The following is a 25,482-nucleotide window of genomic DNA, read 5'->3' as shown; positions in this document are numbered from 1 at the left end:
TCGTCTAGGTAGGGATACATCATCACCCCCTGAAGATAAAGCCAGGCGACCAAGGGAGCCACCACCTTGGTAAAGACCCTCGGGCAGAACGAAGACCGAAGGGCAAAACCCGGAACTGATAGTGATGACCCGAACACAAAACCTCAGGAAGCGTCGGGACCGAGGATGCACCGGGACATGGTAATCCGCGTCCTGAAGATCTAGGGTACACATGAAGTGGCCCGGAAGCACCAAAGGAATCACCCTTTGCAAAGTCTCCATACAAAAGGGAACCCGCATCACCCACCGGTTCATCACCTTCAAATCCAGAACCAGGCGGAAACCCCCCGTAATTTTGGGCACCAGAAAGATCAGGGAATAGAAGCCCGACCCCACCTACGAAGGAGGAACCTCCTGAACGGCACCCTTCAGAAGAAGATCCGCCACCCCTTGAGAGAGATGAGCCCTCCTGGAATGGCAAGCAGGCCAGGGAGTCGGGCGAACGCCGGAATCTGGATGGGGAACAGAGAACTCCACCACGTATCCCACCCGAAGAACATCCAACACCCAGGCGTCGGAACAGGACTGAACCCAGGCATCCAGGAAGAAGTGCAGCCGCCCTCCTACCAACAACCCAGGAACCACAGCCAAAGAGTCAGGAGCGCGGCTTAGCGGGAGGAGGGGTCCTAGCCTTACGATCCCGACCCCGGCCAGAAGCAAACCTCCCCTGGCCCTTCCCAAACTTCCTACGATAGGAAGGACGAAAGAAAGACTTAGTCTTGGAAGGGACAGCAGCAGCAGAAGAACCCTTAAAAGAAGAAGAGTGTTTCTTTTCTTTAAACAGCTTATGCAATTTGGACTCCAACTCCCCCCCCAAACAGCATAGAACCCTGGAAGGGCAAACGCAAAGCACAAGCCTTCTGAGCAGAGTCAGTCTTCCAGTCTTTTTCGGACAAGACTGCGACGCGCCCCCACACAAGCCCCACCGGACAGTGCAGCCGCATGCATAACATCAAAAGAGACATCCGACAGAAGCTCCACCTGACGCTCAATGTGCTCAAGAAGACCGGAACAGTCAGTGGCATTGTCCATCGACTGATATAGAGACTTAATGTCAGACAGCAGAGACTGCAAAACATAAGTGCCATAAACACCGGCCCGCAAGGCCAGGTGGGAACCGGAATAAACCTACCGGAGGGCAACATCCGCCTTTTTATCCACCGAATCCTTCAGCACGGCGTCCTCAGCCAGGGAAGTGCGACCCACCAAACTAGCCACAAAGGAGTCAATAGGGATGGAATCCGGCAGTTCAATAGCCATATCTTGCAGAGGATACAGGCGAGCCATAAACCTAGGAACCAAAATGCAATCCGGATCAGCCCACTCCCTCTTCAGGACATCCTTGATGAAGGGATGCACCGGCACATCCACCGTGGCCGAACTCTGGAACTGACGCAACAAAGGTCCCCTAGAGGTACTTGGAACAGCCTCATCCGGAAACCCCATGTTCTCCTTCATATGCTTCAAAATGCCAGGCAGTGCGTCCTTATCAATATATTTGCCCTTCAGATCAGCGTCCCCAACCCAAGCAGACTCATCGCCAGAAGACTCAGAAGACAACGGAGCCGGGCCCCTGCGCCTGGCGCCAACATCACCCAACTCCGACAAAGTCTCCCTGATCAAGCGCTTAAGATGCGCATCCTTCCCCCCACCATGGCGCCTGGACCGGGCAGGAGACGGAGACCGGAAAGACTCAGAGGAGGAAGAGGAAGACCGGTCACGATGACACCGTTTCCTTGAACATTTCCCCATCGCAAACAACAGCAGGAGAATGAAACACTAAAGCAACAACTTCCCAGCAAGCAACCAGTGAAAAAACCGCTACGCGGTACTCACCCCACCGGCCCGGTTTTTAAATGCAGGAAAAACCGCCGGGACTGAGGTGCCTGACCCACTCCCAGGACGGAAGCCAGGCACCCGAAAATCCGGAAGGTGTCATCACCAGCAGCCAATCCGGGAACACAGGGAGAGGCCGCGCCCCCCAGCAAGCCCGGCAGACCAGGAGGTGCGGCTGACGGGCAAATATGGAGCCCACGCGGTATTAAAACCGCCGCGCAGCTCAGGGAATCCTCCAGGCAGCCCGTGCCACTCCCCCCAAGCCCGGCAGGGAGGGAGAGGCGAAACATCAAGGGACCAAACACCAGCCCCAAATGTAAGTCCGATATTCCACAGAAGCGCACACGTTCCTGTCACGTCAAGAACTCTGTCAGAATGACAAAAAAAAAAGAACAGAGGGAATGCTGGGACCTGTACGCTTATGTACTCCTGGCGGGAGGTGGAGGGTAGGTCCAGCATTCCTTCGTCTTTTTTTCTGTCAGTGAGATAGATAATCTCACTTTGTTTATGAAGGTGTCGAAGACGGAGGGACCTGGGGGTAATTTGTCTGGCTTTGCACCATTGGTCGTGGCCAGTGTCTCTCTTGACATCCTTTTTAGGTCTTGCAGACCTGCGTTGTAGCGCGCATGCGTTGCTAGCTCTTCGAGGCTTCTTGTAATCTGGATAATTCAGAAATTGAGTTTAAGCCCCGCCCCTTGTTTCCATTGGCTTATGTCATTGTCCATGCTAAATGCAGGCTTTCCATTGTAAATGAGGCTTCTTAGTCCCTCCTTGTTACCGCCCTGTCTCCTTTTGGCCCCGCCCATCCGGACTGGATCGTTACTTGAGGCATTACACTGTCTTCTTCATTACTCGGTGTAGGCACTTTGTTTTTCTAATTAAAGTGAAGCTGCTTTCACGTTGCTGTGCATCTTCGTGTTGTGTTGATTCCTGGCCAAGGAAGCGTCGACTGTCCACCTATTGCCCCAATAATGAGCCACGGACAGCTTAGTACCTTCGGGGCAATACGCTGCGTGTCCACTGAGATGGGCCAAGCTGTAAGACAAAGAGGGAGATAGAGGCGCACGGGGAGACAGAGCGAGAGAAACAGAGAGGCAGTAAGAGTGAGAGACGTGCGCCAGTACTCGGCAGTGTGACAGGGTGTTTGTAGTTCACTCACTCTACTCTTGCTCTGCGGTGTGTTCCTGTACAAAGTGCAGTTACATTCACCATCACTCTTGCTGGCTGACTCTCACTTCGCTGATGTTTTGGGTGACAGCCCCTCTCACTGAGTAGTGAAATGCACGTGATGTTGTTTACAGTTGTACCGGCGAGTATTATATATCTCCAACTGTGTATTACACATTCATAAAAACCTACACACATGCGCACTATATGGCTGGAGAAGATCTCATGCACATTGCAGTTCCCCCACACACACACACTACAGATGAGACCCAATGCCACAGGGTGCACTGCATTGCTCATGTGACTCAGTCCGCACACCCACTGCACGCACACATGCCCACAACACTGAACGGAGGTCATCCCATGCCAAAGGGTGCCCAACACTTCTCCTGCCACTCAATCCGCACGCCCACTGCACGCACACGAACACACACTCTCCGGATGACACCCCATGCCACAAGGCGCACATCACTCATGTGACTCAGTTTGCAGGTTCACTGCACGCACACGGGCACATACCACTGTATGGAGAAGATGTCCCACACACTAAAGCCTCCCCCGACCACCCACACTCCACGAATGACATTGATAACTGTGGCGCACAGAACTGCTCCTGTCACTCGGTTCACACGCTCAGTGCAGCACACGGGCCCACACACTCTACCGATGACACAGGGCACACAGCACTGCTCCGGTCACTCAGCCTGCATGTCCACTGCACGCACACGGGCCCACACACTCTACGGATGACACAGGACACACACAGCACTGCTCCGGTCACTCAGTCCGCATGCCCACTGCAGGCAGAACTCCCGCGGGCTGGACTGGTCATGACCGAAGCTGTTAATGTGAACACTGGACGCCCAGCCCAGGCTGGCACTGGGGCGCTCCAGGGGTGCGGGAGCCTGGCTTTAATTTACAGATGAACTGACAAGACTCCAAGAGATGCTGTTTTACCCAAACAGGTAGTTGGAGGAGAGTTTACAAACAGTGGACAGCAGATAGTGTGCTCCTGAAAGGCTCGGGGGGGAGGGAGGGAGGCGGGAGAGTGGCACTGCAAGCACGTGCCCTGCCTGCTTCACATGCTGGGCCGACCCTCCCCTCTCTCTGACACCCTCTGTGTCGCCCTCTGTTGATATATCTCTTTTCTCCTACCCCATCTGACCTCTTCTGTCTTTTTTTTCATTTTCTCTCCACCTTCCGCTCTGTCTCTCTCTCTCTCTCTCCCCCGCATATATAGACTCTCTCTCGGTATCTCGTTTTGCTCTCTCGACAATTCTCTATTTACTTCCATGTCCTTCACTTTCCGTCTGTTCTCACACACTCTCTTTCACATGCTGTGCTTATTTTCTATAGCGCCAACATCCTTCATATCTGCTATTTCATATCGCTATATCAGTAAAATATATATTACACCACCATGTATTTAAACAACGCTGTGCCGTGAAAGCTAAACAAGCATTTGTAATGCAATAGGTCTCGCATTTTCGAGACTTTGAGCTACTGGCATTGTAAATGACAAACCTGTTATCTATGTGTTAGTTTTGAAAACATAAATAAAAGGCATTGTCATTTACAATGCCAATAGCTTAAAATTTCTCAAATGCGAGACCCATTGCATTGCAAATGCTTGTTTTATTTACCATACCAATCTCTTTTTCCTGTAGTTAGACAGTCCCTGGCTTCGCTTCTCTGGTTTGGCCAATGTCTAGTATGCAAAATTGTGTTGGGGAGTCGAGGCACATTCTTTTGTGTGTTGTCCCACTATACCCATCCTAGATCACCGCGCCCGCCTCTCTCGTCCATCACTGTCTGGGGGCTGCTGTAAACAGACCAGGCTCCTCTCTGTCGGTACACAACAAAGAAAATCGAGTTCTCACCTATATTCAATGATTACACGGGGCCCTGTTAAATCACGGCCCCTTCTTCCTGGCCTCCCTCAGTCTTTGACGTTTTATTACCAACTTCCTGTGGGGTGTAGACAGAAAAAGCCCCCAGCATTGCATGCCATCTGCCAGACCTCCAGGCACCAGCCGCCACGCCACACGAGTCCACGTGACTGTTCCAGCCTGCGGCGCGGGAAAAAGGATGCGGGGTCTCGGGGAGGGCGCCGAGAAGCCACGGAGGACTGCTAGGTGCAGAGGTGTGCCCGGCAGGGCTGAGAGGCGCTCCTGACCCCGAGGCCTGGAGCCCATCGTCGAAAGCGCCACGACGCAGAGGCAGGCACGAGACTCTTTGGTTGGTAACTATTTCGTATACTTCTGGCCGTGCTTGTTTTGAATAGTATTCCGTCGTCCTTGCATGCTGCCTGTAGTCTGTCGTGTTCGAACGTGGCTAGACAGCAAGCGGGTGTGTGGCGTGGTGAGGAATAACCAGCGAACCGTAGGTAGGACGGGCTGTGGCCTGGTGGCTGAATTGCTGCTTCTGGAGTTCTCAAATTTGGGTTCTGCTCCAAGATTAGGTATTTGAAACGGAACACTCTCTGTTATCGCACGTTCCTGCAACTTTTGCAAAGATGGCTAAGTGGGCCAGGCATGGTTGATTACGAAATAAAATACTTTGGACGTCAGAGACAGAACATTAAATTATCTGCTCGCTTCACGGGCAGCGAAGGTCACTGCGTTCGGGAAACAAGTCAACCCCTTATTATTTTGGACTCTGCCATTTTACTTGTGTACAGTTTGCTAACCTGATGCAAAGTCAGTTACAATAATAACCTTTAGCTGGGATGCAGAAACAATGGGTCAACCGCGGAAGCATGTGGTTCTTTAGGAAGAAAAGGTGTGCCTTGCACAGAGACCGTGGCACGTTACACACTGCAGCTAAATGGAGTAATCTCCGAGTACTTCCAGTAACAGTACATTTCCGTTTCTGGGTGAGAAAGGCGTTCTCGGATTCCAGCTGCAGTCTTGTGACCTCACAACCCTCTACCCATAAAATGGAGGGGCTTATTTACAAACCCGTTGCGCCGCCCGTGCGTCACGTCTGACGCACGGGCGGCGCGAGGAGCTTGTACATAAACCTCGGAATCTGTGCACTGTTCTACCACCCGGTTCAAAAGCATCCGCTGGAGTCTAGGCGCTGCGGTGACCCCCAGCTCATAACCTGCAGTGTCACAACATCGATCAGGCCCGCCCGGCACGGGACACTTTAGATGAAAAGCAGTATCGGCCGAGTGCTTTGCTGCAATCGTAATCCAACTACAGTGCACAGAAGCCCTGTTAGCAGTGGCATCATCCCGCTACATTGCCCCTCCAGAATTGAACAGTCCTCCCTACTACACAGCTCAACACTTTTCTAGCGAATCCCTTCCCCCAAACACTGTTTCTGACCACAGCGGCCCCTCCCCACACCTGTGTGGAGGCAGCAGTGGGGTTTTGTTACAAGTGGTAGCTGAAAAGAAAGATACAGGAGGGAGAGGGGGGGCGGGGGCAACGGGGCTCTCACCCTCCCGTGAACCAGTTTCAAAGTCACTCGAGCTTGGCCGGATTTCCTAATTTCCTACCAAATTAGACCTGGGTGAAGGGGCAGTGGGGGAGGGGAAGCAGGGGCCTGGAGGGAAAGGAGGAGGTGGCGCAGGTTATTTACTGTCAAAGTTTGGACAAAGCCTTTGCGAGCCTAAACTAATCGGTGTATTTTAAAAGTTGTTGTCATGTTTTGTGCATGACTGTAATATGCGCGTTGTCAGTGTTCAGCTGGGACAAAGGTGGGTCAGTGTGTGGAAGAGGCCATGAAACCAGAATAAAAGGTAAGGGATGATGTGGAGAGGGTGAGAAGTACTGCTGTTCAAATCCAAGCATGTGGTCCAAATAGTTTAAAATATAATTATGAATTGTCTCTTATGAACGAGGCTTCCTCTAAGTGGTCTCATACAAACCTTCCTATATAATAGTGCAAGGGTTGGTGAGCTGAGCCCTGAATGTGTACGAGGTACCGTGTCTACGGGCTCACACTACAGGCGGTTCTTAGTGCCGTGGAAAGGGAGAAAAGAAAAAAAATTCTGCCGAGAGAGGAGAGCAGGAAATTGTAGAAAGCTTAGAGTGGTATTAAGGACATGAAAGGATGGTGATTGCAGAGAGAGAGAGGTTGGGACCTCATCTATTTTGTAGTGGTACTGATGATGTTAGTGCCTGATAGCCTCATCCAACCGGCCTTTCAGATGCACAGGTCAGGGTGGGTGATTCTGCCCCAGCTCCACCAGCCTTTAAAGGAAGCACCGGCCAAAGATGTCCGACACTTGCCTAACCTGTCCTCTGTTCAAAGACCAATCTGACACGTGACATGTTTTAGTCTGCTGCAGCCTTACCGCCCTTTCAGAAGCACATGAATTATATATCAGTGACGCTGCCTCAGCCTTTCAGAGGCACATATCCGTTAAGTCACTTAAGCGATACTCAACCAGCCTATCACAGACAAGAGCTTTTATGAGACTGAAATATGCTCAGGGTCCTAATGGCCTTTCATAGGTTCGACCACAGAGGCTTTACATGATTGAGCCTGCTATAGCTTGACAGGCCTATCTGAGACATCGGCCTGCCTTGTGACCAGCCGCGGTCGGTAGTGGGATGACCTGCAGGGTGGTGACGTGGGGAGGGGGAGGGGCAGGGTGGGGGGTAGTAATATATGGATTATGGAGTTTTACAGGTAAGTAAACATATAAATAAATGAAACGAATTTCGTTGCGCGCACTGCTTCGCATTTGGTGATGCAGTGCACGCAACAAAATTCGTTTTACTTATTTATATGTTTACTTACCTGTAAAACTCCGTAAACCATACAGTACTACCCCCCACCCTGCCCCACTCCCTCCCCACGTCACCACCCTGCAGGTCATCCCACTACCGACCGCGGCTGCTTGTGACTGGGTTATCTCCAGCGCTAGAGGCGGCATGGGTGTTATGTCATGCAGATTTGTAGAGGGCACTGTCACCTGCGAGGGTATCCCGGTGCTGAACAGGTGTTAGTCTAGGCACACTTAAGGCCTAATAGGACTACTAGTCAGGGAGGGGCTGTTCCATGCTTTAGCATATGCTTTATGGCGCCGGGAAACCCCTCGGGGTAACTGAGCGCCTTATAAACTTAAATAACATAACATCAACAATGTATTTTTTCCATATGCGTGGGATTTGTGCAAGTAGAAATCTGCATGACCAGAGTTGTCTGGAATGTTTGTGAAAGCAGATGCAATTGTTGAGGTATGCCGAGTCAGGGTTATGTAGTGCCTTGAGAGTGTGGGTGAGGAGTTTAAGTTGTGCTAGTGTGTGAATAGGGAGCCAGTGGAGCTCCTTCAGCTGTGGGGGATGTGAGTGTGGTATGGGAGGTTGAGACTGATTCAGGCCACTGAGTTCTGAATGGTGTTCAGCCTTCTGATGAGTTTTTTGATGATCTCGGATGTAGAGGGCGTTCCCATATTCCAGCTTGCTTGTGGTGTCACAGGGCGTGTGTGGCCATTTTCCAAGTGATGTTTGGGAGCCATTTCAACATCTTCCTCAGTATCTTCGGGGTATGGAAGCATGAGGCACTGATGGCATTTTGACATGGGTGGTCATGTTGAGTTTGCTGTTCATGATCCCACGGTTCATGATGTGGGTGTCGGTCTTAGCTCTTTTGGCCATCGGGTGGAGTTCCACAACGATGTGCTGTTCCCGAAGAGCATGATTTCGGTCTTGTTGGTGTTCATCTTTAGATAGTTGTTTTTCTTCCACTAGGCGATTTCAGTCATGCAGGCATTGAACTTGGTCCGGGTAGTTGGTGTCTTGTCCATGAGCTAGGGAATGAGTTGCATGTCATAACATATGGTAGGATGTTAATATCATGAGAGTGGATGATGCAGGGTAGAGAGATCAAGTATGCATTGAAGAGGGTCGGGCTCAGAGAAGATCCTTACGGAACGCCACAGATGACTTAGTGGACATCTGAGGTGTTCAGTGCCAAGCAAGGTCCTTTTCACTGGGTCCTTCCAATCAGGAAGGAACGGACCCATTGGAGTGTATGTTCATAGATTCCAATGTTGTGAAGGTGTTGTGTGAGAATAGGGTGGGAAACTGTCAAATGCTGCGGAGAGGTCCAGGAGGATGAGGGCCTCCTCTGTCCAGAGTCATGCAGATGTCATCCTTAGCGGCTTCAGGGGCACTATTCGGTGAGCTGCCTGTTAAAGTTCTTCTTTAAGACCATGCTGGGATTGGTAGCAGGGAGATTGGTCTGTAGCTGGCAAGCATTGAAGGTTCTGCAGAGGATTCCTTCAGCAACCGGAGGGCAGTGTTTCCTAGCATCTGGCAGAAGAGACAAAGGCATTCAGAATGTGTGTGAGAATGGATTCAGAATGGGTGTGATGTGTTGCAGTAGGCGTGGTGGGGGCAAGTGTCCGATGGGGCCGCATAGTGGATTGACTTCATGTTGGCAATGGCTTCTTCTGAGTTGATCGATTTTGGAAAAGGGGGGTGGTGATGGACAGAGTTTCTGAATGATGCAGAATACTCTTACCAAGTCAAGAGATCATGGCTTTAATCCATCACCGTTTTTTAGCTCACTGCACCATCCCAGCTCAGAACCTGGCTATATGCAAATTAGTCTGTTCCTGTCCCAGTGCATGATGGGAACAGGGCAAACCAAACTACCAAGCCAATTCTTATACTGGGAAGGAAACAAGCTTCCGGGGACCGGTTTCTGGCATCACAGCCTTCTTCGGCCCGGCTTGCTTGAATCCTGATGGTGCAATGAGCAAGGGACTCACGTCTGAGTATACCCTCCCACACATAGTGTGGATAAAACCGATTTTGGAAAAGGGGGGTGGTGATGGACAGAGTTTCTGAATGATGCAGAATACTCTTACCAAGTCAAGAGATCATGGTTTTGATCCATCACCGTTTTTTAGCTCACTGCACCATCCCAGCTCAGAACCTGGCTATATGCAAATTAGTCTGTTCCTGTCCCAGTGCATGATGGGAACAGGGCAAACCAAACTACCAAGCCAATTCTTATACTGGGAAGGAAACAAGCTTCCGGGGACCGGTTTCTGGCATCACAGCCTTCTTCGGCCCGGCTTGCTTGAATCCTGATGGTGCAGTGAGCAAGGGACTCACGTCTGAGTATACCCTCCCACACATAGTGTGGATAAAACCGGTTTTGGAAAAGGGGGGTGGTGATGGACAGAGTTTCTGAATGATGCAGAATAGTCTTACCAAGTCAAGAGATCATGGTTTTAATCCATCACCGTTTTTTAGCTCACTGCACCATCCCAGCTCAGAACCTGGCTATATGCAAATTAGTCTGTTCCTGTCCCAGTGCATGATGGGAACAGGGCAAACCAAACTACCAAGCCAATTCTTATACTGGGAAGGAAACAAGCTTCCGGGGACCGGTTTCTGGCATCACAGCCTTCTTCGGCCCGGCTTGCTTGAATCCTGATGGTGCAATGAGCAAGGGACTCACGTCTGAGTATACCCTCCCACACATAGTGTGGATAAAACCGATTTTGGAAAAGGGGGGTGGTGATGGACAGAGTTTCTGAATGATGCAGAATACTCTTACCAAGTCAAGAGATCATGGTTTTAATCCATCACCGTTTTTTAGCTCACTGCACCATCCCAGCTCAGAACCTGGCTATATGCAAATTAGTCTGTTCCTGTCCCAGTGCATGATGGGAACAGGGCAAACCAAACTACCAAGCCAATTCTTATACTGGGAAGGAAACAAGCTTCCGGGGACCGGTTTCTGGCATCACAACCTTCTTCGGCCCGGCTTGCTTGAATCCTGATGGTGCAATGAGCAAGGGACTCACGTCTGAGTATACCCTCCCACACATAGTGTGGATAAAACCGATTTTGGAAAAGGGGGGTGGTGATGGGCAGAGTTTCTGAATGATGCAGAATACTCTTACCAAGTCAAGAGATCATGGTTTTAATCCATCACCGTTTTTTAGCTCACTGCACCATCCCAGCTCAGAACCTGGCTATATGCAAATTAGTCTGTTCCTGTCCCAGTGCATGATGGGAACAGGGCAAACCAAACTACCAAGCCAATTCTTATACTGGGAAGGAAACAAGCTTCCGGGGACCGGTTTCTGGCATCACAGCCTTCTTCGGCCCGGCTTGCTTGAATCCTGATGGTGCAATGAGCAAGGGACTCACGTCTGAGTATACCCTCCCACACATAGTCTGAGTTGATGACAGGACATGTTAGCATTGGTTCTTTGAGTAAGATATGAAGGCCGCAATTTCAACAGTAGGCTTTTACTTTATGGTCTTTTAATTTACTGTTGAGTGGAATTACAGTGTGTGACAACAGAGGATACCTCCTCCTCCAGACTATAAAGCTCTACTTATTCAAAGTTAGGGTAAGCAGCTTATCTATTAGGTTAAAGCATTTATTCACACTACACAAGTGGTTCTCCTGTTTGCAGTGAGTTGTCATGAAAAAATATAGGTTGCACATATGTTATGAGTTATTATCACTGTACATGTTATTAAACACTTGAGTGCCAAGTCAAGACTGTAATGAGTTCTTTGTAATATTGTTTTTAATGTTGTCCTTAATTTAGGAGCAGGATTGCCTGAGTTGTCAATGTAGGACACACAGTTTGACAAGCCCTTGCTTTTCATTTACCAATTTAGTGCAAGTAATTGAGTTAGGAATCCCCCTTTGGCCCTAAAGAAGGCCCCTGACCAGTACTGGCGTATGCGTGAAGAAACATGCTGATTAGGATGTGTGGGTCTTTGTACCCTACTATATCATCCCCTACTGTTGGTTTTAACTGTGCCTTAGGTACCTGCGAATAAAGGTATTACCCTGGGTTTACCTTAAGGTATTTTTAGATTATCTGGATCCCTTCTTGTCCAGTTAGTGTTATAAAGAACTCCCTCCTCCTTATGAGGTTGAGTCTGCCCTGGTGGTATCATCCTACCAGGGTAGGATGAGGTCGCCTATGATAAAGAATGGCACAACTAGTGAGGCATCCTCATCCAATCTAAATGGTCCTCAAGGATAGATGTCTCTGTGACCCTGAGGGATAGTCTTTTGAGGGCATTTTAGGAATGACTAGATAGTTGCTCTGAGTAGCCTTTTATCATAGGCCATTGCACCTGTGATGTGTTTATCTTGATTACTGTGGGGGGGTGTGCAGTGGCGTACCTCTAACTCTCACTTTAAGTAACTTGAGATATGACTGACCCCTACAGAATAATCTATCCTAGTATGAGCCGTTTAAAGGCACCTGTCAGATGTTATGGACTCTGACAGGGCTGGACTGAGAACCAAAATCTACCTGGCAACATTGAACAACCTAGGCCCATGCTGCAGGAGGCAGAAAGTAGAAACGGGATATAAGGGTTTTAGGTTATGCTTGTCATCATACTCTAAAAGAAGCCACTGCCTTGCAGCTTTACAGGAAAATGCCAGTCAGTGGTGTAGGCGGGGTGAGGGGGCATCCTCCCCGGGCGGCACTGTTTTTGGGGGCGGCGGAGGTGGGCAAGTCATGTCTGTTGACTACCATCATACCCCGGAACAAGTCATCCGTCTGCCTCCCGCACCGCCCCTCCCTCCCCCCCCCCCACCAGCTCCTACCTGCACCAGGTGACACATTTAGGGTCCGCCCTGGGTGGCAGTAGGTCTAGCTATGCCACTGGTCAGAGTACAGAATGGCTCAGCTATTTGAATCAATGTGATTCCCTTTGTAGCACCAGTGGTTGAGTTAGTGTATGGTAACCAGCATGCACTGTTGAAATTGCTAGTCCTATTCTCAGTGGTCTGTTATGTGTCCAATATGCTTCTAATGACTAAACTAGTATAGCTTTCCCTCGAGGCAGCCTGCAACTGTGTTAGGAAGACTTTGATTGGACTGCAAGAACTCTCTGGTTGTGAACCTGACTGCTGGCACAGGCCAACAGATAGCGAGAGAAGCATAGTGTAGAGCTATGAACCTTACCACTTATCAATGCAGCCTATAATATGGCATGGACTTCTTCGACTGAGAACTGGCATTAAGGCTTACAAGAGGGAGAGGAACCTAAGACTAGATATTTGGCATGTGGTTGCAGTATAGTCCAAATCATGTAGCTTCATGGTCGGTATCTCGGCAGCGAGGCATTTTGGGCTGCTATTAGGCCTGCCGGTACTCCCTGGTCTCCCTATTTTTAGGTCTGTCCTCCAGGCAGCTTTAGCTATCTGTTGTTGAAGACCAATTGCCACTAATACTTTAAAATACACACATGCAGTGTGGACTTTGAGTCAGACCCCTACTCTTGAAGGGATGGCTTTATTGTCTGTCTTATTCCCCTTCTTGTTATTTTAATGTTTTTTCCCCTTTTCTTCTATTCTTTGACCTGCATTTGTAGCATTTATTCTTTACTGTACCTTGACTGGATTACTTGTGTCTTTTCACTGCTTGCATTCAGGGGCCTTCTTTTTTATTATTTAGGTGGAGGGTACCAGATAGTGCAATATGTCTGGTTTGACAACACCTATTGTCAGCTTACCAAGAACTTACATTAGGCTTAAAGCCCGCACATTGCTTACAATTGGTTGACTTAAGTGTCACTTTAACTTGCTTACGTATTTGATGGCTTGCCTTGTCTATCTTGTGTTTGTCCCTCCTGTGGAACATATCCTCTTTACTTGTGTCCTTCCACTGCTCACTTTTAGGGCACTACTTTTTGTTTAAGCACTCCATGAGAAAGCTAGTTTCTTCCGGATATCTCCCTCGTGTGCTTCTCCCCTCTTGTGTTCCATGTTGCTTTTTCTTGCTACTGTGCTCCTCTTTCCCACCGTACTCTTGCTCTTTTTGACCAAGTGCTCCAGCCCCCCAGTACTCTGTATTGCCCTCATGTTTGTACTGTTCCCTTTCGCCCCGTGCTGTTCTCTCACTTGTGGTGTGTGTCTCCAACCGTCTCCTTTTTTAGGTCTCGCCTCTCAATGCGCATGCGCATTGAGCAGAGCGAGACTATAGCGACTTAAACAGACTTTACCCTACTGGGCGATTTTGGTGCTGTGCCCGTGCGCTTTTAGGTCAATGCACAAGCGCATTGACCTAAAATGCGCGTGCACATCATCAAATCGCCATCTGTTCCCTCAGCCGCACTCCTCCCACACCTTTGAAGTGAAGCTTAGCTTCACTTCAAAGGCCCCTGCTGCTTCACACCCTCATCGCCGCTCTCCCCACTCGGCCCCCTCCCTTGCCCGCCGTGTCGCATTTCTCTTCCCCCCCCCCTCCCCACAGCAATGCCCTCCGTCTTGTTTTCTCACTCGTTCCCAGTCACCCTCCTTTCCCCTGCCTTCCCTCCTTTTCTCTCACCCTTTCCATCCCTTCCCTGGTTCTATATCCCACCCTCCCCCTATAATCTACGCCCTCTCCCTCCTCCCCTTCCCTCTGTCTCTTCCCTGACTCCGTTCATAGTCTCTCCCTTTCCATTCAATCTTCCTCGCTCCCTCCTCCCCTTCCATTCTTCGCCCCCCCGCCTGCACCACTCTATTACTTCTCCTCCCACCTCCCACGGCCGTCCTTTCTGCCCGGCTTGCACAAACATCACCCAGAGCACTTCAGTTCGTGCCCAGCCCCCCTCCCAGCGCTGCCTTGTTATTAGTTTTGCTTTAGCCATGCTGCACAGTTTCGTGGCTGCTGTACAGTATTGCTAACACCCATTGGCAGAGCCTAAGGACAGATCTATTGGCTTTGACAATGCTTGTAATTTCCATGACGAACTTTACTTACTTCTTTTTGGAGAAAGTTAAGAACATCTATTTGTCATTTTCCAGCATGACATTACCACTTTCTCCTCGGAATGACCTCTGTAGCCGCCTGGTATTACATTCTCTCCCTATCCTCTCCTGGGATGGGTTTGTTAAGCTGGCACAACGTGTCAAGTCCGGCTCCCCGGCGGACCCACTCAGACCTGCTCTCTTCAGAGATCCGTCTTTTCAGGGGCGCACGGCAGTGTGTTCATTAATCAATCTCTCCCTGACTTCAGGCACTGTTCCTGCCAAGTGGAAGCAGGCGGTGGTTTCCCCGATCCTGAAAAAACCATCTTTGGATCCTTTAAAACCGGAAAACTATCGCCCGATCTCATTGCTTCCCTGGCCGGCCAAAGTCATGGAGGCCCATGTTAACCTAGCCTTATCTGAGCATCTGGCCCTGGCCAATGTTCTCGATCCTACGCAGAATGGGTTCCGTGCTGGACACAGCACGGAGACCGCCCTTCTGGCAATGGTGGAACATCTGCGGAGTGTGTTGGATGCAGGTCAAACGGCAGCGCTTATTCTATTAGATCTTAGCGCTGCCTTTGACACAGTGTCCCATCGCATCCTCCTACACCGCCTGGAGAACATTGGCATTTGTGGCCTCGCTCTGCAGTGGTTCCGTTCCTTCCTCAGCGATCGTTCCTTCTGCGTTGCCACCCCTCCTTTCCAGTCCAAATTCCATCAGTTGGACCTGGGGGTCCCCCAGGGCTCCTCGCTGAGTCCCACGCTTTTCAATCTCTACGTGCGGCCGCTGGCTGATGTCGCCAGGCAGTGGGGCCTTACTATGGTCTCATATGCCGACGACACACAGCTAGCGGTCACGATCAGCGGGGATGCCGAACTGGATGCCCCCAGGTTCCGAGATGGGCTGAGAGAGGTGGCCAGCTGGATGAATAACAACTGTCTCCAGCTGAACGCAAAAAAAACCGAGGTGATGATCGTGGGAAGAGGAACGGACTGCTGGGGGGACAATTGGTGGCCTCAGGAGCTCGGGCCTGCCCCCATACCGGTGATGGAGCTCAGAAACCTGGGAGTATGGCTCGACCACACCTTATGTTTTACCACCCACACTAAGAGAGTGGCAGCATGCTGCTTTGGTGTTCTGCGCGGACTGAGGCCGGTGCTTAAATTTTTTGATGCCCCGACGAGACAGTTGGTCATCCAAGCGACGATCATCTCCCGGCTGGACTATGCCAGCTCGCTCCTGCTGGGAGCTAACCAAGCTGAGATCGTCCGCCTGCAGCGCGTCCAGAACGCGGCTGCGAGAGCAGTGGTGGGCCTGCCGAGGTCATGTCCCACGTCCAACACTCTGAGGTCCTTACACTGGTTACCAGTAAAAAGCCGAATCCATTTTAAGGCACTCAGCCTTGCTTTTAAAATTTTAAAAGGATCGGCACCTGAGATCCTCAATAACCTTATATCCCCCTATGTCCCGACTCGCTCCCTCAGATCCCTAGGGCAATCCCTTGCGGTTACCCCGCGTTTCAGGCTTAGCCGGATGGGCGGCCGCTCCTTCCGTGTGAGAGCTGCGGCTCTCTGGAATTCGCTTCCTTTGGAAATCCGCCTTTTATCTTCTAGCATTTCGCAGGGCCGTGAAAACCCACTTGTTTTAATTTTCTTATGTTGACTTCTCACCTATTTTTTTCCGCGTTGTGTTATGTTCACCTTTTCCATGCGCCAGGACGCTCCTTCGCTGGAGCAGCTGTGCGCAAAATAAATGCAGCTAACATAACATAACATAACATAGCTTCTCTAGTTTAATAATAATAACGCAGAGTTGTAAACGGTATCGTTTCAAATGTATTCAATGCACACTTTTGTGAACAGCTCTCTTGCGTTTTAAAAGCTTGTTTCACTACCCTATTACTCTTCCCCCACTGTCTCCACCTTGTCTCACACTTCACTCTTCTCACCCGTACCTCGGCCTCCCGGCCTTTGCTTTTTTTCTCACTCGTTCCCAGTCACCCTCCTTTCCCCTGCCTTCCCTCCTTTCCCCTGCCTTCCCTCCTTTTCTCTCACCTCTTTCCATCCCTTCCCTGGTTCTATATCCCACCCTCCCCCTATAATCTATGCCCTCTCCCTCCTCCCCTTCCCTCTGTCTCTTCCCTGACTCCGTTCATAGTCTCTCCCTTTCCATTCGATCTTCCTCGCTCCCTCCTCCCCTTCCACTCTTTGCCCCCCCACCCGCCTGCACCACTCTATTACTTCTCCTGCCACCTCCCACGGCCGTCCTTTCTGCCCGGCTTGCACAAACATCACCCAGAGCACTTCAGTTTGTGCCCAGCCCCCTCCCAGCGCTGCCTTGTTATTAGTTTTGCTTTAGCCATGCTGCACAGTTTCGTGGCTGCTGTACAGTATTGCTAACACCCATTGGCAGAGCCTAAGGACAGCTCTATTGGCTTTGCCAGTGCTTGTAATTTCCATGACGAACTTTACATAGCTCCTCTCACTCACCCTCACACACTAAAAAATCTCGAGCGCACTCACACTCACACATCCTAAACAACAAAAACAATCATTTCCTCAAATCCTCACTCACACTCACCTACCCTCACACCCACAAACACACTCACACACCCTCACTCACATTCACACCTTCACACCCTCACACCCTCAACACCTCATACACACACACCCTCACTCACCATATACACTCACCCTCACACATCCTCACTCACCCTCATACACTAAAAAAGCTCTAGAACACTCACCCTCACACATCCTAAACAAAACAAAGACTCATTTCCTCAACTCCCCCCAACAACCACATCCTCCAACTACAACCTCAAACGCACCACTCAATGCCACAACACCTCTAAATGCCACAGCAACACTAAAAAACACTGCACCACTCAATGCCACAGCATTACTCAATGCTACAACATCACTCAATGCCACTGCATCACTTAATACAACGGCATCACTCTATGCCACAGCAACACTAAATAGCACAGCATCACTCAATGCCACAAAAAAACAACGCCACAGCATCACTCAGCACCACTCAACGCCACAGCAACAGTCAACACAACAAAACAAGCATTTGCAATGCAATAGGTCTCGTATTTGCGAGATTTTGAGAGCTACTGGCATTCTAAATGACAATGCCTTCAATTTATGTGTTTTGACAACCTGCAAGCGGTGCATAAAACACGCCCTTTCTAGCTGTAGTCCTTGTTGACTTAACCCCTTCCCCTTCTTTCTGTGCTGTACCTGCTCTGTGTGTGAGGGAAGCTTGCACTGCTGCTGCCTGTGCTGTACCTGCTCTGTGTGTGAGGGAAGCTTGCACTGCTGCCACCTGTGCTGTACCTGTTCTGTGTGTGAGGGAAGCTTGCACTGCTGCCGCCTGTGCTGTACCTGCTCTGTGTGTGAGGGAAGCTTGCACTGCTGCTGCCTGTGCTGTCCCTGCTCTGTGTGTGAGGAAGCTTGCACTGCTGCCGCCTGTGCTGTACCTGTTCCGTGTGTGAGGGAAGCTTGCACTGCTGCCGCCTGTGCTGTACTTGCTCTGAGTGTGAGGGAAGCTTGCACTGCTGCCGTCTGTGCTCTACCTGCTCTGTGTGTGTGGGAAGCTTGCACTGCTGCCGCCTGTGCTGTACCTGTTCCGTGTGTGAGGGAAGCTTGCACTGCTGCCGCCTGTGCTCTACCAGTTCTGTGTGTGAGGGAAGCTTGCACTGCTGCTGCCTGTGCTTTACCTGTTCTATGTGTGAGGGAAGTTTGCACTGTTGCTGTCTGTGCTGTACCTGCTCTGTGTGTGAGGGAAGCTTGCACTGCTGCTGCCTGTGCTGTCCCTGCTCTGTGTGTGAGGAAGCTTGCACTGCTGCCGCCTGTGCTGTACCTGTTCCGTGTGTGAGGGAAGCTTGCACTGCTGCCGCCTGTGCTGTACTTGCTCTGAGTGTGAGGGAAGCTTGCACTGCTGCCGCCTGTGCTCTACCTGCTCTGTGTGTGTGGGAAGCTTGCACTGCTGCCGCCTGTGCTCTACCTGTTCCGTGTGTGAGGGAAGCTTGCACTGCTGCCGCCTGTGCTGTACCTGTTCCGTGTGTGAGGGAAGCTTGCACTGCTGCCGCCTGTGCTCTACCAGTTCTGTGTGTGAGGGAAGCTTGCACTGCTGCTGCCTGTGCTTTACCTGTTCTATGTGTGAGGGAAGTTTGCACTGTTGCTGTCTGTGCTGTACCTGCTCTGTGTGTGAGGGAAGCTTGCACTGCTGCTGCCGGTGCTGTACCTGTTCTGTGTGTGAGGGAAGTTTGCACTGCTACTGCCTGTGCTGTACCTTTTCTGTGTGTGAGGGAAGCTTGCAATGCTGCTGCCTGTGCTGCACTGCTGCCGCCTGTGCTGTACCTGCTCTGTGTGTGAGGGAAGCTTGCACTGCTGCTGCCTGTGCTGTACCTGCTCTGTGTGTGAGGGAAGCTTGCACTGCTGCCACCTGTGCTGTACCTGTTCTGTGTGTGAGGGAAGCTTGCACTGCTGCCGCCTGTGCTGTACCTGCTCTGTGTGTGAGGGAAGCTTGCACTGCTGCTGCCTGTGCTGTCCCTGCTCTGTGTGTGAGGAAGCTTGCACTGCTGCCGCCTGTGCTGTACCTGTTCCGTGTGTGAGGGAAGCTTGCACTGCTGCCGCCTGTGCTGTACTTGCTCTGAGTGTGAGGGAAGCTTGCACTGCTGCCGTCTGTGCTCTACCTGCTCTGTGTGTGTGGGAAGCTTGCACTGCTGCCGCCTGTGCTGTACCTGTTCCGTGTGTGAGGGAAGCTTGCACTGCTGCCGCCTGTGCTCTACCAGTTCTGTGTGTGAGGGAAGCTTGCACTGCTGCTGCCTGTGCTTTACCTGTTCTATGTGTGAGGGAAGTTTGCACTGTTGCTGTCTGTGCTGTACCTGCTCTGTGTGTGAGGGAAGCTTGCACTGCTGCTGCCTGTGCTGTCCCTGCTCTGTGTGTGAGGAAGCTTGCACTGCTGCCGCCTGTGCTGTACCTGTTCCGTGTGTGAGGGAAGCTTGCACTGCTGCCGCCTGTGCTGTACTTGCTCTGAGTGTGAGGGAAGCTTGCACTGCTGCCGCCTGTGCTCTACCTGCTCTGTGTGTGTGGGAAGCTTGCACTGCTGCCGCCTGTGCTCTACCTGTTCCGTGTGTGAGGGAAGCTTGCACTGCTGCCGCCTGTGCTGTACCTGTTCCGTGTGTGAGGGAAGCTTGCACTGCTGCCGCCTGTGCTCTACCAGTTCTGTGTGTGAGGGAAGCTTGCACTGCTGCTGCCTGTGCTTTACCTGTTCTATGTGTGAGGGAAGTTTGCACTGTTGCTGTCTGTGCTGTACCTGCTCTGTGTGTGAGGGAAGCTTGCACTGCTGCTGCCGGTGCTGTACCTGTTCTGTGTGTGAGGGAAGTTTGCACTGCTACTGCCTGTGCTGTACCTTTTCTGTGTGTGAGGGAAGCTTGCAATGCTGCTGCCTGTGCTGCACTGCTGCCGCCTGTGCTGTACCTGCTCTGTGTGTGAGGGAAGCTTGCACTGCTGCCGCCTGTGCTGTACCTGTTCTGTGTGTGAGGGAAGCTTGCACTGCTGCCGCCTGTGCTGTACCTGCTCTGTGTGTGAGGGAAGCTTGCACTGCTGCCGCCTGTGCTGTACCTACTCTGTGTGTGAGGGAAGCTTGCACTGCTGCTGTCCCTGCTCTCTGTGTGAGGAAGCTTGCACTGCTGCCGCCTGTTCTGTACCTGCTCCGTGTGTGAGGGAAGCTTGCACTGTAGCTGCCTGTGCTGTACCTGCTCTGTGTGTGAGGGAAGCTTGCACTGTTGCTGCCTGTGCTGTACCTGCTCTGTGTGTGAGGGAAGCTTGCACTGTTGCTGCCTGTGCTGTACCTGCTCTGTGTGTGAGGGAAGCTTGCACTGTTGCTGCCTGTGCTGTACCTGTCCGTGTGTGAGGGAAGCTTGCACTGTAGCTGCCTGTGCTGTACCTGCTCTGTGTGTGAGGGAAGCTTGCACTGCTCCTCCCTGTGGGGACACAAGAGGTGCGGGGAGGGAGTGCTTGTGGGGTGGGGGGGGGTCCGGTGAGTTGATTGAAGGAATGATGAATTTGCGACACCATGCAAATGACGTTAGCTATTCCGGCTCCTCTGACTGTCATTGTGTGTCCTGCTGATGTAGTGATTGTGCTGACGGCAGAATGTTTGCGTTGGTTAAGGCTGGGTATAGCTGAACGCTATGTTCTGGGTCAGTTTTGAATGAATTTATCGATCTTCCTTCTTTTATGAATTACGTGGTAGCACGAGCTGTTTGAAAATTCGAGGGTGACAGTGACTGCTTAGGAACGTGCATATCAACAGATTAATAAAGTTTATTTAAATAAAGAAGCACATTGAACATTTTAAGACGAATGCAAACGTCTGGGATGCAGTCTCACAGTCAGAGGCGAAGGTAGGAGGCAGCGGGAAAAAGAAGTCCAGGTCTGTCTGAGAACAGGATATATTACACGGGCCTGACCACGGGCAATGAATTAGAACAAAAGTCAGTTTTCTACCAGGGGTGCCCAGGAAGAGAGGGATAGAAAAGGAGATGAGGGATTCAGGGAAGAGGGGAAAAGCGAACGAGGAAGTAAAATGGAGCAAGGAAGAGGAGAGCAAAAAAAGAGAAGAGAGATCAAGGGACGCATAATGTTGACTAACAGAGCGACAGCGAAAATGAGAATCATAAAGGGGGCGTCAATTTAAAGCAATTAAGCCAAGAAGACTAACTTTGAGCAAGAAAGACGAACAGAAAAAGGCGCGAGAGACAGAAAGGTAACTGTTTAGTGAGAAAAGCATTAAAAGAGAACTCCTGTGGCCACGTTTGATTAGAGGATAACTCGTAATTTAATTAAAAGTGCCGTGCAATTAATAAATAGGGTATGTTCTCGGCCCTAATGTCCAATCATAGTATTCTGTAAATCTTTACAGGTTTTACATGTTGCTACCGATTGCCAATTAAAGATCAGAGTGCTCTGGGGATGGATGAAAGCATGTGTGATTCACTGTGCTTCCGTTGTATCGCAGCTGGTAGCCCATGTAGGCAAATCATTTAGCTGCATTCACAAATGCTTTTATGCTGGACCTGTTGGCTTTACCAAGACTGGTAAAAAGTAGCAAATACGTTTGTTTTATGTATAGACAGCATAAAGGAGGTAAGGAACTGAATGAAACAAACAGTGTGATGACAATGTACTTTTCTGGCCTGGGGGAAGCTGGCTGGGGAGGGGGAGGAGAAATGCAAGGAAGTTAGGGGAGGAGAAGCCGAGAAGCCGCAGAGCACACGCTGGGCGAAGCCCTTTGATGTGCTGTGCGGCCGCGATGCGCGCTCTGTGCTGGGGGAGGGCCATTAGGAACAGGAACAGATGGCCATGAAAGTGTATGGGCCAAATGCGCGTGCCTGTACGTGCACTCGAAGAAAACGCCACGGAAAAAAGTGGTGGTTTGACTATCCGATGGAGCACATGAATTCTCCCCCATTTCCCATTGCTTCGCAATGGAAAAGGACGAGACCTAAAAAAAAATACTACAGCACCACTCAATACCACATCAACATTCAGCGTCACAGCGTCAATCATCGCCACAGCGTCACTCATCGCCACAGCATCACACAGCGCCACAGCATCACTCAGCGCAACAGCATCACTCAGCGTCACAGTGTCACTCAGCGCCACAGCATCACTCATCGCCACAGCATCACTCAGCGCCAATATAGCATCATTAGTTCAAATATGTTTTCACAATGTTTCAAAATTTATTCCAAATGTCAAACTAAATCTTAAAATTTCACTTCTGTTCTTCAATTTTCGTCACAATAAAATACACAAAACATAATCATCACTAAATATATTCAATAAAGTTTAAGCTATTAGCAATATAAAATAAAATGCATTTTATTTACGTATTGGTTATTAAAAAAAATTAAAAACCACTGTCTTTTATTTATATCAATACATATAAGTCACGTAAATACAAAACATGTTGCATTACAAATGCTAAAGGTGTCACATTTACAAAAGTAAAAACTATTGGCTTAGTAAAAAAAATATATATTAATTTAGCTATTTAAAAAAACAACACAAATAAAATAAAAAAATATTTATAACACCAATAGCTCTAACTTTCCTATTGCGAGACCTATTGCATTTCCAATGCTTGTCCTCACTTCCTGCTTGTATCTTTTCCAGTCTTCCAACCCTTTTTGTCCCCTTCTAATAACCACACAACCTTCCCCATAGTCCTACTTTTTTTATTTTGACTTTTTTGTTTTTGGATAGCCAGGCAGCGTACTACTTCATTTTGATATATAGTCATTTTTTTTTTAATGATCCACCTTGGAATCGTAAATAAAAATAAACCTTTGCAATGCAACAGGTCTCGCATTTGCAAGAGTTTATTAGCATTGCAAATTACAATGCCTTTGATTTGTTTTAAAGACCAGAACATAACTAAAAGACATTGTCGTTTACAATGCCAATAGCTCAAACTCTTGTAAATGCGAGACCTATTACATTGCAAATGCTTGTTCCATCCTGCAAGCTTCCCCTTCTCACGCTCTGAAGTCCCACCTGGTCTGTCCGCAGTCAAGCCTGAAAGTTTTTCCCACGTCTTCCTGGAGGCAAGGGGCACCTGGGGTCTTCCTCGGAAGTTGCTATCTGAATTTCAGCATCTCCTCCACATTCAGATCCAGCATGAGGTGGCACTATCCTTCAGACGTAGCACACAGCACCTTGGGTCCGCTCTCTCAGAAGAAAGAGGTGGAGTCAAGCGCCACTCTCATTTTAAGAAATGCATCTTGTCAGCTCTCTCTCAAACACAGAGCACAGAATCTGCAATCTGCAAATACTCTCAGGCTGCTCTCCAATCAGTGTGGTACTCCAAACTTACTCTGTCACCTAGCTGAAATATGTTACTCTTTCGTCATACTCAACAATCCACTACAAAATTATTACTATAACTACTACTCATGCCGTCTTCCTGTGCTCGCTATTCATTGTTGGAAGTCGTCCTTGAACCAGACAGAATGCAGTCAGTGCCGATTATACAATTTAACCCTTCCTGTGCTCATGATGGTCCACGTCGTCATCAGCCGCGGCCGGCAGTGGGAGTACCGGCCGGGCGGTGACGTGGAGAGAGGGAGGGGCAGGGTGGGGGGTAGTAATGTATGGAATCTGGACCTTAACAGGTAAGTAAACATAAAAATAAATAAAACGAATTTTGTTGCACGCACTGCATCGCATTTGGTGATTCAGTGCGCGCAACGAAATTCCTTTTATTTATTTTTATGTTTACTTACCTGTTAAGGTCCGGATTCCATACATTACTACCCCCTACCCTGCCTCTCCCCCTCCCCACGTCACCGCCCAGCCTGTACTCCCACTACAGGCCACAGCTGGCCGTCATGAGTCACGGGCGGCATGTGCTCATGACGGCGTGGAGCTGTCATGCAACTGCCGCTCCGCCCACGCGGCACTAATTCCCTGCCTGTGCGGGCGAATTAGTGAGTGGGCGGGGTCATGATGGCGCCACGCCGTCATGAGCACACGCCGCCTGTGACTCATGACGGCGTGGAGCCATCATAAGTACGGGAGCGCCATGCCCACCCCCAAGCCCCACCCACGCGGCGCAGGGAACGGGTTAATACCAGTAAATACCACCCTGGGCTACAGTAAATAGCCACTAGATGGTGCCAGTATGCAACACATATGCTGTCAATACCCGTATTGTTAGGGGAATGGGAACCCCCAAACAGAAAAATATAATTTTGTCTCTGACTCCGATAATCCTTGCACCTGAGCTTCCAGACTATGACCATACTTTATTAAGGGAATATTTTCGGGGCCTTTCATATACAGCGGACCATACCTTACCCGTCATAACCTGTTTGAGTACAAACGCTTAGCTATTTTTCTGCACCTGTTTGTAGGAGAGTAGGGTCTGCAATCCTATGATCACCCAGATTTTTGCTTTTTGCTTCACTGGTTTACGACTTTCCCTGGCTGTGGGCCTGCTAATCAGACCCACAGCCTAGCTGTTCTCTCTATTCCAAATTGTACCCAGGTACTGAATTGGCACTGGGCCCTCTCCAAATCCCTGTAACCAGGGCAGAGGTGCACCCAGAAGTCTCCCAGGGGCTGCAGCATGTATTATGCCACCCCTGGACTGACTAACTAAACGGACACAACTGGCTGCTTGACAGCTGGGGCAAGGTGGTGTAATCACCCTTTGCTTTAGATATAGTATACCTATATCTAAACCTAAAATGGGCACACAGATCTCCTATCAGTCACTCCTATGGCAGGCCTTAACAATCCTGAAGGCAGAGTGCTTGGAATCGTGTGAGATGGTGCTCTGGCGAGCTGAGCCTGTCTGCGGCTTTCGGGATCTATCCCTTAGCCGTTTCCATGATAGCGTCAGACCATATACTCTTAAGTGCCTTATAACCCTCGCGGTTATGGTAACTTTGGTCTGACAATATCTAAACATGTCGTGTAAGGTGTCATACGCTTTGGAATACTACCCTCTCGCCAGTTCTGGCGACAGGGGTAGCATTCCACCCCTCCAGAGGGAGAAGACATGTTGGTAGCCTGTAACCCCGGTTAAAGTTGGACATAGCCTCAGCTCCACAAAATGGATGCTGCCACCGAGACACAAGTCTGACCTCCTGCTGCTGGGAGTCCTTCCAGCGAGGAGTACTTGGACAAAGGGTTTCCTGTCAGGGGCGGTGCTAGCACCAT

The 25,482-nt window shown here is 50.1% G+C and overlaps 1 protein-coding gene across 1 annotated transcript in view; it reads left to right on the top strand.

Moving 5' to 3' along the window:
* Positions 1-25,482, top strand: part of SALL2 (spalt like transcription factor 2) — a 246,152-nt gene that overhangs the window by 189,676 nt on the left and 30,994 nt on the right. The window lies entirely within an intron of this gene.

This window comes from Lissotriton helveticus, chromosome 5_1, assembly GCF_964261635.1.
Source record: "Lissotriton helveticus chromosome 5_1, aLisHel1.1, whole genome shotgun sequence".
NCBI lineage: Eukaryota > Metazoa > Chordata > Amphibia > Caudata > Salamandridae > Lissotriton > Lissotriton helveticus.
This window is presented reverse-complemented; position numbering and strand designations above follow the sequence as displayed.